The sequence below is a fragment of the Bos javanicus genome, chromosome 16 (assembly GCF_032452875.1).
Source record: "Bos javanicus breed banteng chromosome 16, ARS-OSU_banteng_1.0, whole genome shotgun sequence".
NCBI lineage: Eukaryota > Metazoa > Chordata > Mammalia > Artiodactyla > Bovidae > Bos > Bos javanicus.
Genome location: NC_083883.1, coordinates 40334236 through 40351060, shown reverse-complemented (window position 1 = coordinate 40351060; position 16825 = coordinate 40334236). Strand labels below are relative to the sequence as shown.

Below are 16825 nucleotides of genomic sequence, written 5' to 3'. Positions count from 1 at the left end.
GGGCCAGACAGCACCTCAGGCCAACCCCAAACATTTTCAGTGGGGTCTAGATCCCTTAAAGAAAACAAACTAGTTCCCCAACAAAGCAAGCCAATATTTCAAAAGGAATCATAATCCATCCTGGCCAATAAAATTCAAGACTAGTTCTTCCTTGAAAAGACTAAGGTGAAACAGAAACAAAGTTCCACTGCACTAGAGGAAAACATTTTGCTACAAGGCAGAAGGTTGGGCATAAACTTCCCAAACCAAACCAATCATACAGAAAGTGTGTGTGCAGTTTTTAAATGTAATCAGCTATAGCTCCATCTGCAGAGAAATCAATCCCCTTAAAACAGTACATTTGCAAAATGACAAAGGCATTTCCTACCTGATTTTCACTTATTAACCTTTAACTGGTGTTATAAAAGCTCTGGTAGGCAGAGTTTTCAAAAAAATAATGAAATGTGCACGCACGAAAACTAACATCTAAGATTACACAAAACATTCACATGCTTTAGCTTTTAAAAAGGGAAAAGAATTGATTTTGAAGTTGGTAATTCTCATACAGAAATCTGGTTTAGTTTAAAAGTATATAGAGATATAGATATACAAAAATATTTATAAATCATATAAATATTTACAAAGTGTATAAATATATACACACACATACATGCATTTACACATGCTTGCACATTTATACACATGTGTTTTAATATATACATGCAAACTGTAATAAAAGCAGATAAAAGAGAGGAAGGTCATTACTGACTTTTCCAAGAGATTCTCCAAAAGGTTGTCTTAAGGATCCCCTCCCACTACAGTGTGTTTTTAAAAATCCTGTTGTCTTCCTTTCAGAATCAAGTATTTTCTTCTATTTTTACCTGTTTTACACACAGATGATTTATTTACCCAATGAGATTATAAATACCTGAGGAAAAGAGCACTTTCTTCCTGAACAGTACTTGGTGTGGCTTGCACTTTGGAGTCACAGGACCAGGTTTTGAATAGAGGGTCAGTACCTGAATCAAAGGGCTTCCTTGGTGGCTGAGTGGTGAAGAATCCACATGCCAATGCAGGAGACATGGGTTCAATCCGTGGATCAGGAAGATCCCCTGGAGAAGGAAATGGCAACCCTCTCCAGGATTCTTGCCTGGGAAATCCCATGGTCAGAGGAACCTGGCGGGCTACAGTCCAAGGGGTCACAGAGTCGGACACAACTGAGTGACTAAACAACAACTGAATTCAAGATGGAGGCCTGGTTGTGCCCTCACAGCAGCATCTAATCTTCAGGAGGCCTTTGTCTGGGCCAAGCCCTGATCCAAGCTTTTCTCTCACATTACCCCTTTTAATCCTCAGAGAAACCCTATTTTACAGATGAGGAAATGAGAGCTCATAATACTACAGTTAAACAATTGCCAAGGTCTCCAAATAGTAAACTGTGAAGTTAGGATTCAAACCCACAGCCTCTAGTTCCAAAACTCTTATTTTTTACTGTCTCTTGGGGCTTCTGCTTCAACTGCAACCTTGGAGAAATCCTACCTTTGAAGGTTGTTGGATTAAATATATCACATGTGAAAAACTAGCATGGAGGGCCTAAAATCATGGTCTAAAATCAGTCTCAAAAAAAAGTATTAAAAAGAAACAAAACAAACCTTTAAAAATGGAAAACAGTACACTTCCCTTTTTATACAACATTTACATTGTAGTTCTGAGTGTCAAGTTACATAATCTGATTCTGCATGGCATATTGAAGCAATTTTCCCTTAATATGCAAATAAGTGATTTTATAAAGATATATGATTCATATTCATTTACAACATGGAAATAACTTTTCAACATGAACTAATTTATACACCAAGTGCTTTTGTGTGTCTATGAAAGTAAATTCTCTTCTCTTCTCATGAAACGAAGTATTTTAATATGCTGTCATATATCCCTTAAATAAATTCTCTGGAGAATGAACAGAATTGGGAAGCCAGTTAAGGTAACCTTAATATTCTTAACTAAATAGATTTATGTTGGATTTAACCCTTTTAGCAATTCATATAATTTGTATTTCCCTTCTGAATATACCAAAAGATTTTACATCCTATAATAAAGATACTGTGCCATGTATTATGCAGGTATGCCTATCATCACAAAGATTTGGAGCTTCTAGAACGATATACTGCATCATTGCAGGTATTCTGGAATAAGCAGAAAGCTCTCTTCACACACGTATTTCCTTGGAGCCAGTATGCTTCACTTGCACTCCCAACCACAAAAAGCATACTTTTTCTACCCCTGAAAAATATGCTTTCTGAGCCTCTATGTGATGCACACACAGATTTATTTTCCCCTTTTTGATACCATGCATGCTTGTTTCTGAGTCGTACTAAGGAAATAAACTACTGGTGATGTCAAAAGACATCAGGAGTCAATATTCTAAAATTGTCAGTGACCTGAGGACACCATATTTCTCTTGTCCAAGAGAGCCAATACTCATTTTAAAGTCTGATTGTAACATGGAATTCAATGAGAGTTCATAGTACATAGCATTCAGATGATGCTCATCAGCTTTTGAGGGTTGAAGCAGGCAGCAGACTGCATTCCTAGTACGCTCTCACTTAAAATCTGCCTCAAAAGGCCAGCATTAATTTTCCAATCCTTTTTTTTTAACCTCCCCCTAAAGATTTCAAGACACTGCTTCAAATTTTACTGGAGTCATAAATCATATATTTACCTTCATGCGACTGATTTTCAAAGAGCCAGAGTTAGTAAGGTTGGTCTGCCGGATGTATTATGTTTCTTAAATACAGAAATGGCTGCTGTGCACGCCAGTGGTTAGTAAAACTCAAAGACGTAACATTATCTTTCTCAATTGATTTGAGGAAAGAGTGCTCATAAAATATTTACTGATTTTGGTTAGGGGCTGATTTCTAAATAAACAGACTCAGCAATGGAAATTCTAGAGACGGGCAAAACAAAACATGCATTAGTAAATGTACGTTTTAAAATCAACTCTCTCACAATCTTTGCGTTTTGCAAGCTTTGTGAAGACTGTAAAATCAGTTGCACTAAGCTTATAATTTACAGGTGTTCTAATTTAACTTCTTTTTCAGTTGTTGAAAGAAAATCTGTTCACTCTTCTGGACTATTTCTCCTCTTTTTATAGCCTCTGATGTTACATCTCTGGCTAAGAAGGCACTTTACTGCAGTGATCTGAAGGCAGCCATTTGTTTGATAGTCAGAGAAGGAGAGAAAAAGGGAAAGCTTTGCTACAACAAATCTCCCAGCTCTTTCAGGTCCTGACAAAAATAGGAAATGCTGGTGACCAGAAGACAGCATTGCCTCCAATAAAAAAAGGGAAAAAAGTGCTAATCCATACAACATAAAGCCAAACTAAGTGGGGTTATCTTCCCTAATTTGCAATGAACTGAGGTCAACTAGATTTTATCTCAAATACAAACTGGGAAGGAGACAACAACAAGAGAGGAAAAGCTACATCTTGGTTAGATCCTGCTTTTCACACAAGATTGTATGACTGATAGCTACACAGGATGCTTCCAGAAGATTAGAAGGCCAAAAATAAGTAAGGAAATATGGCTGGTCCAAGGTTCACAATTATTTCTAAAAGAACAGTGCAACCTGATACATAACTGCAATACACATACATTTAAAAATTACACCATATTTTCCATTTAAGATAAAAAATAGTATACCTTTAATTCTTGAATTATTATCATGATAAAAGTTTGATTGGAAATCACATACATACTATGTAACTTTTACTAATTTTTGATAATTTACTGACTGGCCTACTTCAGGTTAGTTAAGGAGAGTACAGACACCATTTCTAAATTCAATTAATATATTCTACTTGGGGAAAAAAATCAAAGTGTGAAATAATAATATTTTAGTACAAAGCTAAAAGAAGACAGCAGATAACTGATAAATTATTAACAGGAAATGTAAAGTGCTATTCAAATCCAATAAGGGAAAAATTTATCTATGTGGGCTAACAATATGCTTCTCAGCACAGCCTTTGAGTCAGAAAAAAGTTGAGTTCTGCCACTTACTGTAATTACATGAAGTAATATGCTTAACCTCTTTGAGCCTCAATTTCACCACCAATAAAATGGGAATCATAATATTTACCCCATAAAGTTATTATAAGAAATGGATAGACTGTATATGAAACAATTTTGTCATCTATAAAGAGGCTATAAAATAACCATTCAGAAGGTGGTAAAAAGGTTCACATTAAACTGTTACCATTAATTTGAAAAAGCAGAGAGGGTAGGGGTTGGAGGGAAAGATTATTAACTTTTTCCTTACATACTTTCTATTATTTGAACTTTCATAATGCCCCTGTACTAATCTTGCAACCAACAAAATTAAAGCTATATAAATGCTATCTGAAGGGTGCATACCTAGATGTCGCAGACTATTCTAACTGTAAATACTAATAACACTTTATAAATGTTCCTTTATAAATATATAGAAACAAGACTCAGTCCTGGTTTTAGTTTGAGAATTTCTAAAATTATAAAAATTTGCTAGGCTTGGGAATGATAACCAACTGAAACAGTGCTTCCTTTTCATGACATTTTCAAAAAGAGCAAAATCTGTAGTCACCCAAAACCATCCATTGATTCAAACTATCACTTTGGTCAATACCTTTTGAAATAACTGAGTTAAATAACAATAGTACTCAAAGGCAAGTGCCTTTATCACGTTTAACTTTGTTTTTTAGAGCCCATCACAATTTAGATATTTAATTTATAACTTTAAGAAAAGTCCTCAGGTCATTTCTAAGTGAATGCCAAGGGCTTTCCATAAAGGCATGGCAGACTTCTTCCAATTGAACTTGGTCACAAATTAGCATTCCTAATGTTAGAAGTAAGTGTGAGCTCTTTGAGGGCAGGATTCATATCTTTTTCATCTTAATTCCAGTCCCTGGCATTGTGACTAGCACATGAGTTCAGTTCTGTTCAGTTCAGTCGCTCAGTCGTGTCCGACGTGCAAGAGTAAATATTTGTTGAACTATTTGGAAGAAAGTTTTTCTCACTCGGAGGCCCAATGAGATGGGCATATATGCTAAGTGGAACATAACCTGTCTAGTTCTTTTTGTATAAAATCACTTAAAATGCTTCAAAAGCAGTAAAAATAAGTATAAAAGTGAGTTCCTTAAATAAAATGTCATTAAAAAAAACCCTATTTGAGAAACAGATATCTCTTATATTTGAAAAAGCATAGATGTGTGAACTAAGATGAAATCATGGAGCAGATTAATTGGAATCACCTTTCATCAGCCTTACAAAAATTCCCAAGGCATGTTTCATCAATAAAAATGTTCAATAGAGGGCAGAGGAAAGGCTTTCACTGTTTGCGACAGCAACAAGCCCATAGCTGGAGTGCTAGATTCCTGACTGACTATTATCCCTCTGGCTCATGGCTCCTCTATGATGATTTGCGAGTAAACATATACATACTCAAAAAAGACAGATGTAATGAGACATCTCCACATGTAATGAGACTATTACTTTGGGCTTCGCATGGTGGCTCAGACGGTTAAGAATTCGCGGGAGACTTGGGTTTGATCCCTGGGTTGGGAAGATCCCTGGAGGAGGGCATGGCAACCCACTCCAGTATTCTTGCCAGGAAAATCCCATGGACAGAGGAGCCTGGTGGGCTACAGTCCATGGGGTCGCAAAGAGTTGGATACAAACTGAGCAACTAAGCACAGCACAGTCACACTTGCATATTTCTAGCACTATGTAATACTGTGAAGTAATGACAGGGGAAAAAGAAGTTGAGGCACACTGGGCTTGCTCAATCACTATGGAATAAGCCCTGAAAACATAAGCATGGGAGCAGAAGTACAATGATAGGAAGTAATCCCTCCAAATTTCCACTGATGATTTAAATCTCTCTATGAATGATGCACCTAATGCTAGTATCTTAGTTCCATCCTAAACTGCTAGATAATTCTATTTTAATCTTATTTAATCTCCCTCCTTAGGTGAGCAGGGCTTGTAATAACTTTTGAACCCTTTAATGGTATGTTAATTCGAGAGAAGACATTTAACAACAAGAAAATGCTTTGAGAGAATTCTCACTTGAAGTCTTCTGAAATATTCAATCCAACATATTTTAAAGAGAGAGATTTTTCTGCTTCTAAAAAGTACTGCGGACAGTCAGTAGAAATGAATTTCGTTGGCTGTATTTCTTGAAAGAATTCTAAGTTTCTTAGTTTAGCCACTCAAATTTGGAAGCTATCTAGAAATTTTCTCACATTTTGATCTCTGGAAGGGCTATTAATCAAGCTCTTGTTTGAGGCAACTCAAACTTCAATCAGAATACTATGGACGGGAAGTCAGAGAACTGGACAATCAGAATATTCAACAGAATATATAATTGAAAACATCACCAAGGGAAGAAAAGTAGATGCCAGCAGGCTGATACGTTATAACCTTTGGTCAAGCGGTACTTGGCAAATTTGAACAGATTTAATTAACCAGCGATAAAACTAAGCAGTAGAATACCATTAAAACAAAACAAAAATACTAACACAGAACCAGGAATTACCAGTGAAAAAAACAGTGCTGTACCTAATAGCATGGATCTACCAGAGGTAATTTGTTAGGAGATCGGAGTTGTTATTTCATAGTGGAGGCTTGAAATGAAAACGTTTAAGTTTCTTTAGGTCAAGCTATAGCACAGCGTTCGGAGAGCCAGCCAAAATCGCTGAGGAAGGCCACATGTGGAACTAATTACTCATGGAGAGGCCATGACAAAGAACATTTCTCCAGACTTTTCATGGGGGCTTCACTTTCAGGAAGTTGCTATAATTACTGTTCAAGTCTAGATCAGCCTGCAAGCCGCTGACAGATCCAACAGACAGGAGGAGGAGGAGGGAAAGAGAGAGAGAGAGGAAAAAAAAAAAAACAATGAACTTATCTGCCCTTTCTGACGAGTGAAATACCAGAAAATAAAGTACCACAGGAAAGCTCAAAAAGGTTTCCAAATGAGCCCTGGCTTCCAGTGTTCAACTTACTGTTTACTTTTTTATCTACCCTCTATCTTCAAATTACTTTTCTAGCCTGGATCGGACAGCAAATTTGTACTTCTACACTAACTCACTTTCAGTTGGCCACAGCAGAACTGTACATCTCGACTCTTTTTTTTTTTTTTTTTACAGCTTTTCCATACTGGGGCCCACTTCCTGCCCAGTTGAGGAAAAAAATCTGGCCTGAAGATGAAATGACTGCTTAACATTACACTAAAACATCTGGTACCATTTTATGCACAGACCCATGTCTGAGAGCAGGCGATTCCAGCGGTCTCTCCAGCGGCACAGCGCATACCCAAACCTCCCCAGGGTGACATCATCCCATATATGGACTCTCCAGCCCAGCCCTCCCCCTTTTCCTGGTCCTAAATTCATTGCCAGTTCCCCAGTCTGCAGCAAATGTGCCACGTCAAGACTGGAAATCACAGCCCTTGAGTCTCAGTCGGGGCAGCAGAATTCAGGGGGGGAAGCCGAAGGCAACCCCTGGTGCAGGAAGGGAGGCTTTTCCCCAAGACCGGGAGAGGATTTTTAAGTGCATAGTTGGAAGCTTCTGGAGATCCTGCTCCGTCGCCCCAGTGTTCAGACTACCTGTTCAGGACAATGCCGTTGTACAGTAGTCTGCACATTGGTTAGACTGGGCAAGGGAGAGCAACGCCATGGACAGCTGGGGACAAAAGTGGCTGTTTCCAAGGAGGAAGACATTTGTTTGCTCCTTTTTCGAATCTCATATCCAGTGTTTTTCTTCACAGGTTTTGCACAGTAGGGGCCAGGAAGCCCTCGGGGACACTGCCGAGAAAGGACTGCTCGAGGGAAGACCTGTGGGTAAGGCCTTCTTGACTGCTCACCTGGGCTGTGACCAGGAGAGCCCAGGTGGGGAGCCAACAATTTGCTTTCACATGGGAGAGAAACCGAGGCGGGATTGTGACAGACAGGTCTGCGTTTAGTTTTAAAACAGCAACGATGTGTGGTACACTGCGATTTACTAGATGTTGTTCAATTTTGGAAGAGTTTAAGTATTTTCTTAAATTTAAAGGTTTTCCCACTTCAAAATGAAATATGAAAAGACGCCAAACACTTAAGAATAATTTAATGAGGCTGGTTTTGAATTGTTGAAATTGATAATCCAGAGACTTAAAACGTATTTGAATGAGAGCTGAAGTATAACATTTAGCATCCCAGGACTGAATCCATTTTGTCCCAAAGTAAAGAATACTTGCTATTTTTAAAATGCTATTCGAAGAGTGCTTTTCTTAAATTTTATATAATATAAATATCAGGAATAATATTATCTAACAATAAAAGGAGAGGCTGCCAAGAATTTTTGCCTACCAGACAATGCAGATAGGACTGGTCCAGAAAAGAGCACCAACCCAGAACTTATTGAGTCAGCAACCAAATAAATTGGAGAATAAAAACCTCTATATTCAGATATTCCAATATATATCTCTGTATTACATTTTTTAAAAATCTAAGAATGGTTGATAACTGCTGGTCAGCTGAGCCCTCCTGGCTATATTTTACAGTGCTTCTATTTCTCTGAGCACTTAAAATGATAAGGTACTTTGTCTAGAAACCCACTGATAAAAAAGGAATTTGTAAACGAAAGCAAAGTTTTCTTTGGTCAGTTTCCAGCTGTCCTGGGGGTGAAGGAGGGTGGGAGAGGGGGAGGAAGGTGGGAGGGAGGAAAACCCTCAAGCTGAATGTAATCCCAATAGAGAGAATAATGGAGAAAGTCTGGATTGCAATACGTGCAATACGATCCATGCTGAACTTTAGAGATGGGTCCCTTAAAGAACGTTCTGGAAAAAACGTTACTGCCTTAACCCCTATTTATATCTATCCCCAAACAATTCCATATAATGAAAACATCTGTTCTTTAGGCTTTTGTGTGAATGTACCCTCTTTTGTCCTCCTCTAAATTCTGTCATTTTATAGTGATTCCTTAACAAATCCTTTTCCAAATCATACATTTTGCAACAATTCAAACATTGTCACAAGTTCTCTGGCAAAACATTTGATTACCAAAGGTTCCCCCTAGTTATATTTTGTTGAAAGAATTTATTTTAAAAGTTACCACTTTGATCATTCCAAAACTGGTAGAAAAGTTTTCTCTTTTATTCATGGTTTTTAGCTAAAACATAAAAAGCAAGGATTTATTACAGCTATTTCTTCCATTTAAATGATTCAGTAGTCATCCTTTTTTTTTTTTTTCCTATTGTATCTTGGAGGCTTCCATATTAATTATTTCTAACAGAACAAGTAAGATTTTTTAAATCTGCAGTTTTTTTTTGTTTTGTTTTTGTTTTTAACATAGGAAAACAAAAAAAAATCTATTAGGTAGCTTTACAGGAGTTTATTCTTTCAAGAAACACACTTTTACTATTCGATATAGTTACCAAAGAAGATAAAGTACTTTGGCAATATTTAAGAATTTTCAAATTTGAGGGTTTTTTGTCTTGTGTTTTTACTCCATAGAATAATTGAATTTCCTAACTTGCTTTCATTTCACGTATGTTTAATTTAAATGTCTTTTTTCATATTAAGTGGCATTTTTGCTTTAAAGAAACAAATCACCACTGGTTCCTCACCTATTTTTTCCCTCAGGGTGACTTTTAGTCTGGAGACAGAGAGACCCGATGGTGTCCTTGGCCTAAGCACAGAAGCAGAAACATTATTAATTTGCAAAAAGCATAGACAAGGAACCCCTGAATGTGCTCGGTGGAGTTCGGGCAGCCTATTTTTGATGCAAGCTTTTAACAAACGGGAATGAATGATACGTATTTTTAAATTGTATGGATTAAATTAAAAATCCAAAGTAAAAGCTCACTGTATAAACCACTGCCAACTAAAGGAAAGATGGTAGTTTATGCGCTGGTATATATACCAACATGTATAAACATATGTATGGTAAAATAACCTTATCTATTTCCAGGGCAATTAGGATAATGTTTAACTTTATTTTGATATTACTTTGTAAGGAAATATACAAATATTTTAGGAATCAAGGGATCTATTCCAGAGGAAACTAACCAACAATGAACATCCTCTACTAAAACTACCCCTGGAAATAATGGTAAGTGTAAGTATTAAAATAAAATATTGTACATCTTCAGAAAGATAAAATTGTTTGCAAGGCCTGTCCAAACTATACTTCTTAGAAACTTAGTAGTTATTTTGCATTTTAGCACATGGTGATTGATAAGTTAGACTAGTTACTGAGTTAAAATGAGAATTTTTTCCGCTATCTAAGAAAAGGAAATTCAGAGCCTTAGCTTCAACAACATCACTTCTTAATTGAAAAGAATCAATATAAAACAGTTTATTTACATTTTCAACTCCCACTATTTTTTTTTTAAGCCATAGATCTCAAAATCAAAGAAAATTTAGTTATAATGGGACAAAATTTCACACTGATCACTTTCTTGCAGTTGTCAATAGGTTTAATGTCCTTCCTGCTTGGCATTTGAGCTTTCTGCCAAGATACTGTGTTTATATTTTTTAAAAACCAAAATATACTATCTACCCCCACCTCTCACCCTACAGACCACCCAAGTTTTTCACTTTGTGGGAAAGAGTTCTGGCACAAAACTCCTAATGAAGGAATCTTCTTCCTCAACCCCCTTTTTTTCTGGTTGAAGTCTTAAAACTGTTACAGGACATAAAAAGGAAATACAATTTGGTAATGCAAAAATGTTCACTTACCCACCAGCATCCACCCTTACTAAAGAGAAGTCAAAGCTTTTGATTACTGTACGAGAGATTTGTTTTTTAAAAACAACCCACTTTCCTCTCTCTACGGAGACTATCTCACCCATCTCAATGTCTAAATAATAACTAAGAGATCATCACTCATAAATACCAACTTAAAATAACTAGAAGTCAGGCTTTAACCTAAGAAAAGACAGGAAATTCCTGCATAAAGATTGAAACTTTCTTATTTGCTTTCTTCTACTTTTTTCACCTTGGTGTGCTACAAATTATGTAGATAGAAATATATGTCAATTGTTTGAAGTGCTCTCATTAAGAATTTTTATCAGTTTTAATAAATAGAGGTAATAAAGTAAATTAAGGAAAATAATTAAATCTTAGTTTTGAATTTCCTGACTTTTTGTGACAACCAGTTTCCTGGAGTTGCTTTGGTTGAATTTTGCTGTAAAAGACTTAGAATAGGATTCATTTTTTGCATTTCTTTCTTAAGGTCATAAATAAAAGACCAAAAAACAGTATATGACCATATATAAAATAGAAGGTATAATAAAATATAAATAGCTCTTTTATATTTTACCTATTTTGAGTGATAATGAATTAATAGTCACTGAACAGTTTAGAAGACAGAAAAAAGTCTGCAATATGTTTTTAGCCTTCCATCTTTTAAAAAAGCTTAGGGGCAGGTTCAATATAACGAAAAAGTGTGCATATGCCACATGCTTACTAAAATTATGCTTTTAAAATTTTTTAGAAATATAAATTGTCCAAAAGGCTTATAAGTAGAATAAAATCATTTTTTAGCAAGATTTTTTCCCCCTGCAAAACAGTTATGGTTTTTCAGACACAAAGATATTGGGATATCTTGTTTTAATAGAATTGCTTCATATTAAAGGATAATATAAACTCACAAATATTTCTTTCTATTTTTTCAGGTTGCATGCATCATTCCTTTAATTGAGCAGAGTTAACTGGATCAAATTATTTATGGGAGAGAGAGGGAAAGCTATACAGAATTACAGTAATTTTAAATTTCCACCAATATGCTCTTTGTTAGTGAATCACTCCATAAATATTTTCTGTTGCACTGAAGGCAGCAACAGTAACAAAATAATTCCTTAAGGTATTTGTTTTTGCATACTCTGGCCTTGTAATTATCTAAGTAGCAGCCAAGTTTAGTGATGGTTTTGATTCTGTCAAGAAAAAATAATAAGTCTTCTACTCAGAAGTGATGACCAGAAACAGAATCTGATATTTATTTTTTGAAATTAAATAAATAGAAAGTTGCACTTACCAACTTTTTGTTAAAACTGTACCATATCTAGTCATTGCATAAAAATTTAGATGTGTAGAATAGTGTCATTTTTTCAGTCTCTAAAATCTAATTTGTTCTCCATAAACTTTCTCTTCTCTATTTTCACAGAATTTTACAATTAAAGGAAAATAACAAACTATTTGCTTCCTTAAAATTCTTTGGAAAAAATTCCCTAAGTACACACTCCTTGGACAATAAGGTTTCATTTTGCTCTTTAAGAAATTCTGTTTATTGGAATTTTGACTATCTAGATATTTTATTTTTTAAAGAGCAGAGGAATTTGTTAAATATCTCTAAGGATGTGAATTGATCATTTATATTAAAATAACCACTAGAATTATTCTCAAGTCACCAGAATTAAATTTCCTAACTGTATGTTTATCACTATTAACTCTTTCTTATATGAATTTTAAGGAAAATTTTTAAAGGGTCTGATTTTCCTTTTTGGATATGAAATCAAGTTTCCTTCTCCATGCTTAAGGTACTATTTTGTAACAGCACTGCACTAACATGTCCAAAACACACTGTGAGCATCACTATGAACAACAACCTTTTAGATTATACCCCCTTGATTCATGGCACAGCCCTGTAGTTAATTAAGAGGAGGAGAACTTAAGCTCACAATTGCTTTTTATTTGGTTTTCACATCCATACTCTAAAACTTTGCATTAAAAAGAATATGAGAAATTTAAATAAATTTGTTGCTTAATAAAATATTGATGAAAGTACATTCCCTTGTGAAAACCCCACTGTCAAAGCATCAGATACCAAAGTGCGCTGGTTGAACTGTCAAATACTTTAGGGTCATTAATTATTATGAATATGGCTTCCATTTCCATGTAAATGACAAGCTTCTTTTTCATGGGCAAGGTTATGGTACTTATCCATTACCAGAAACATGTATAAACACAGTCTTTATCTTTAACCTCAGTTTTAAAATATGCAGAGTTTTCGTGAAGAGGAAAAACATCTGGTTCAATTACTCTGAACTCTGACTGCATGTGGGCCAGTAGTAATATGAATTGGATTTAAGAATAAACCGTGTGTTTAGTCTTTTTTGTTGTTGTTTTTTCCTGAAAATGTCTGTGAGTTTTCTGTTATGTCAATTATCCATGTTAGCACATTTGGAACAAATGTATCAGTGTACTTTCTGAATAAAGTCAAAAGTCTAACTTGTTTTTAGCTCCATAATGTTTTAATGTTTAATTCTATTGTGTGTTTTTCTCCCTTTCCCCTGACCTTCCAAAATCACCAAATCTGGAAAACAGACTGATTGTATCTGCCCATGAGCAAAGGAAACCCGAAGGAACCAAGGGCCTGGCTGGACGGAGTTGTCATGTGTCTGCCTGTCTACACTTGCTGTGCAGAACATCCGCTCACCTGTACAGCAGGCACAGACAGGCAGTCACATGACAACCCAGCCTGAATGACAACCAGCCATTGAAAGAAAGCAGCCCTCACACCATAGCATCTACACCAAGAGCTACAACCAAAATGAGGGACGCGGGGGCCTGGAGTTTTAATTTGTTGGTTTCTTAACTCGTATGTATTATTATTATTATTCAAATATTGAAACCCACCAAAAGTAAAGTGAGTGGTGCTTATGAAATATAATAAAACCCATTTCTGAAAATATTACTGTGCTTTCTATAGTTCTCTTTTCCTAATTGTTGTCAGTAAATTACTACCCTTGACATTGATTGTACACAGCTTTGCAGCATCCCCTAAATGAATATAACTTCAGCCTGATGCTTGACAAAGAATAAGTAATTCTAATAATTCTACTCCCAAAACTAAGTTTAGTTTTGGAACTAAACTAAACATCATGACTTTTCAAGAGAAAGAGAGGGAGAAAGGAAAAAGAGTGACGAGATAATATTCCAGGAATCATGTATTTTGAGTTAACAAACTCTGCCAGCGTGGGTCTGGGTAAAACACAGTGAAAAGAGTATTTACTTCCAACATAATTTTCAAATGTATTAGAATAATTGCTTCTTTTGATATATAGAAAGCTGAAATTAAAGCTCTGATATTTCCAAGTGTCACGATGTACGTAAGTTTATTACTGTCATTGTTTAATTAAGAAGGAACTACATTCCTTAAGGTGGTATTTAAGGGGCCAATGAACATTTATTCACTTGGAATACATGCTCCCATTCACTGTAAACCTACAAACTCTTGAAATGTTGAGGCAATTCAATTATTTTCAAAAAGAAAAAAGAAAGGCATTAAAGGATATGCAGCGTATATTCTGCCATATTTTTTGAGGAAATATCAAAACTTCAGTTTACACCTTGTGAACTGGATTGAAATGATCAGGGTCAGCCTGTTTATATGAATATTTCAAACATTCAAGGGTAAAAAGCAGGGAGATGGGTAAACTTAGAAATTTTGTCAACTTTGATTGGATTCACTAAAATGTTTTAACTTCAGTATTTAGAAGTAATTTTCCTCTTTCTTAGAAAGATACTGGTCAAGCTTTAAAAAATGTTGCACAAGATTACCAAATTTGGGGGGTTTTCTTAAATCTAAACATTTCAAGTGTATATTTTGGACTACATCAAACTATTTTTATTCAGATATTTCATTTTTAAAATGAAAGATTTAGTCATAAGGCTAAAAACCACCAGGTTCAAAACTTCTATTATTATGTGATATTTTACCAACCTGACACCATAGTTTCTTAAAAATAACAACAATAAAAACAGTGACTGGGTAAAACTAATATATTAAAATATGATTAAAACTAAATTCTTGCATTTATAATCTGGTCTAAGGAAATATGTAATCTGCTAAAATGTGCAACTGCAAAACACATCGTGCAATGAAAGTTTTTACCTTAAAGAAGAGTCCCCTGATTAGTAAATAAAGTCCTAAACAATAGTTCACAAAATGTAAAATATAAACAGGAAGACAATATAAAAATGTCTTATAGAATATTTGCATAGAATCACCCAACTATAAATGCTTTACATAACCTGTAGCAAACATATCTGACAGAAGTCCACATGTGGACCCTGCAAGGCAGTGCCAGTGTAGTGCTTGATAGCTCTCTGACTAACACAATAGCTCGGTCAGAACATAAAGGAGATCTTTCCATTCCACCACACTCCCAAGGGAAAGCTAAGGAGGCCAGACCAGCACATTCATCCAGTAGTAAGTAAGCCACTCCAAGATGATGTTTCAAATAATTTTCCCTTAGAACAGGAGGTTAAAATATTGGTATTATATACATATTTTTATCTAAGCTTGAAAGAATGTCATATATATACATATACATTCATATATATGTATATATTTATAGATATGTAAATCTGTTAAATGAGTTACATTTAAAATTTTTACTCTTCCAAGAAAGAGTAATAGAAAGAGTAATATTTTTCTTCTAATATAAACTTCTGAGTACAACGAATAATACCTATGAGGGAATGGGTTTAAGTCTATAAGTATTTTTAATAAATTTGAGATAGCATTTACTATTATGGTTTGTTGAATATAATACCATCTATTTTTCAAAATTATAAATCTTTGGATAATGCAAGAACTTGGAAATGTTTATATGAAATAATCCTGCATTAAAAAGCATAATATAAGATAGCTTATGTATATGAAAAAGCACACATATAACTGTGATCATGAAGAATTTAAAGTAACATAAATGTTTTAAATCTTAATATTTATTGAGAATTTTTTTAAAGTAAAAATACCTAAGCTCTGGCTAACTAAAACAACTGAGCAAGGAGTGTGACTAGCGTTCACAGGGTCAATCCTGACCTCATCAGAGGGAACAAACAGATCTAGCAGGAAACAGCTAGAAACTTGAAAGTGTAAGTACAAATGGAAAGAGCCAAAGATTTCTATAACTTTTCCGTCTCACAACTTTTGCCATCCAGGGATATAGCTGTCACTTTGTTTCCTATTACCAAAGTTACATGTGTCAACTATTACAGCTACATAATAAAACAATACTAAGTAAATATCCCTACAAGGGAATTCTATAATCTCCTTATCATGCTATCCAAACACATAAACCCACAAAAATGAGGCCTGTAATTTTTGAAGAGTGCAAAGAATGTCCTTATTTCAATGCAAATTTTGGATTATCTTCAATACTGTAAGGTTGGTACATTTCCACTGGAAATACTTCTGCTGAATTACCCTACTTCCCTAGGAGTATTCCCATTATGATTTTAATCTTCATGTTGGCTTACTTAAATGGAAAAAAATATTGACTATGTACTATCATTATTCATAAACTAGATTTTAACTACCATTTACACTTTTTTTATTGATATCAAGAAAAATAAGACTCTTTTTCCTTGAATCAGAATACCCTATTCTAATGTGGGTTTTTTTGGAATATTTTAAATAAAAGCCATCACATTTTTTTCCAAAACTGATTTTAAGTATTAATGTAAGACTATCTGAATCCAAAATCCTTTGAAATGATAGTTTCTATTTTATTCCAATGCCTTGCCCTTTTAAGGGCAATCCCTCCAAAGAACCATGCAAAATATATTTATAATGTATGAAAATGACATTGGGAAATTTATTTTCTGCATAAATTATCTTGATTCCAGGAAGTTATATGATCAGAAGAAAAAAAATCCATTAACCTTCAATGATGAAAATTAAGAAAAATTTAAGACAGTCTGTCTCTAGTGGTAATTTTACCCTATAATTCAATAATTTGGTTTAGGCACTTGAGATATGAAGATATGATGAATAACTATACTGTGTTTTATTTATTTGCTCAACTGCATCTTCACTCA

The 16825-nt window shown here is 34.8% G+C and overlaps 1 protein-coding gene and 1 long non-coding RNA gene across 13 annotated transcripts in view; one reads left to right on the top strand and one right to left on the bottom strand.

Annotated features, from left to right (window-relative positions):
• DNM3 (dynamin 3) overlaps window positions 1-16825 on the bottom strand; it is a 643632-nt gene that overhangs the window by 276568 nt on the left and 350239 nt on the right. The window lies entirely within an intron of this gene.
• Window positions 7297-13688, top strand: LOC133227746 (uncharacterized). The gene is made up of 2 exons (XR_009729924.1): window positions 7297-10106; window positions 11674-13688. It is a non-coding gene; the product is annotated as an uncharacterized LOC133227746 (long non-coding RNA).